At 39.9% G+C, this 1,340-nt stretch overlaps 1 protein-coding gene across 1 annotated transcript in view; it reads right to left on the bottom strand.

The window, feature by feature from the left end:
• The window catches only part of NLGN1 (neuroligin 1), a 25,372-nt gene that overhangs the window by 23,299 nt on the left and 733 nt on the right, over positions 1-1,340 (bottom strand). The window lies entirely within an intron of this gene.

The following is a 1,340-nucleotide window of genomic DNA, read 5'->3' as shown; positions in this document are numbered from 1 at the left end:
TCAAAAATAAGTCTCTCTTCTAAAAATGTTTCAAAATCCTTTAAAAATAGCCCTGGATTTCATCACGGTCATTTATGGATAGAAATATCTCTCCCCACTTCAGCCTCCCACATCCATAACTATTCCCGTGTAGTAATGAAAAGCAGGCTAATGTAGGAAGGGTGCCTGATAGTGCGTGCAGCATTCTGCACCCCTAATCTTCCACCTCTCTACCAAGAAGAGGGAGTTATCATTCATTACTCACCTCCAGGATAAAGGCACTGCCCTCATTTTCTAATTACTCCTAAGCCTTTAGGCAAAAGCTCACTTCACTTGGTAATATTTAAACTTGTTTCTACAATTAGGTGACTCACTGCTCTCTGTAATGGCAATCAAACATTCTACACAGCCATTATAAAGCACACCTACTAGCTAAAATATTTTCCCATTAACAGAAATGGAAAAGTGAAATCTCTTTTTTTAAAAAAAGGTACTCCTTTATGTCATAAAATCTAAAATATATGCTATATACATCACATATTTCATAGCAACAATCTAGACCTAGAAAGGGCCCTAGAGATCATCCAATCCAACCCCTTCTATTTTCAGATCAAGAAACAGAGACTCAGGGATGCTAAGAGATGTGATAGCATCAAGTGGTGGAGAGTGTGCTAAGCTTGGAGTCATGAAGACCTAGGTTCAAAACTTGCTTTATGATATTAATTGGCTGTATAACCCTGGGGAAATCACTTAAATGTTATGTGCTTTTAACAACTTTCTCATATTTATATACTAAGTCATAGGTCGCAATGTATATTGGCAGACAGAGTTCTCACAATGGGATTTCCTTATACTGCTGCAATCACAGAGCTTTCAGCTATCCCCACAGATATTTTGCAAGCTATATAGTACCTATACTTATGTTCACTTTACAATGCATTGTGTTTTCTATATACTGCTTCAATTATCTGTCAGTTGGTCAGTGTGCATACTCTTTCCATGCCAAACCATTGCCCAGCCCTCCCCTAAATGTGAAGATGGCCTTTGAAAGTTGGTCTGGCCCCATCCTTTTATGGCCATGCTAGTGATGAGCTGCTTCCAAATTGCCCGGCAGGTACTCAGGCAACAGGCATCCAGGCTGTACTAGGTCTGTACTCAAAGTCTTTCTGGCATTTTCTATGCCATGAGCTTCACTGACATAGTCTGTGAGAACCCAGAGTTAATGCAAATTATATAAACATGAAAAGAGAGAGAAAAGAAGAGGGAGAGGGAGGATAGGGAGGGAGAAGCAGCAGCAGCAGCAGCAGCAGCAGCAGAAGAAGAAGAAGAAGAAGAAGAAGAAGAAGAAGAAGAAGAAGAAG

Source organism: Petaurus breviceps, unplaced genomic scaffold, assembly GCF_028583685.1.
Source record: "Petaurus breviceps papuanus isolate PSGF00001 unplaced genomic scaffold, PetGlider_PUasm1.0 173, whole genome shotgun sequence".
Classification (NCBI taxonomy): domain Eukaryota; kingdom Metazoa; phylum Chordata; class Mammalia; order Diprotodontia; family Petauridae; genus Petaurus; species Petaurus breviceps.
The sequence above is the reverse complement of the archived record's forward strand: the minus strand, read 5'-3'. Positions and strand labels throughout refer to the sequence as shown.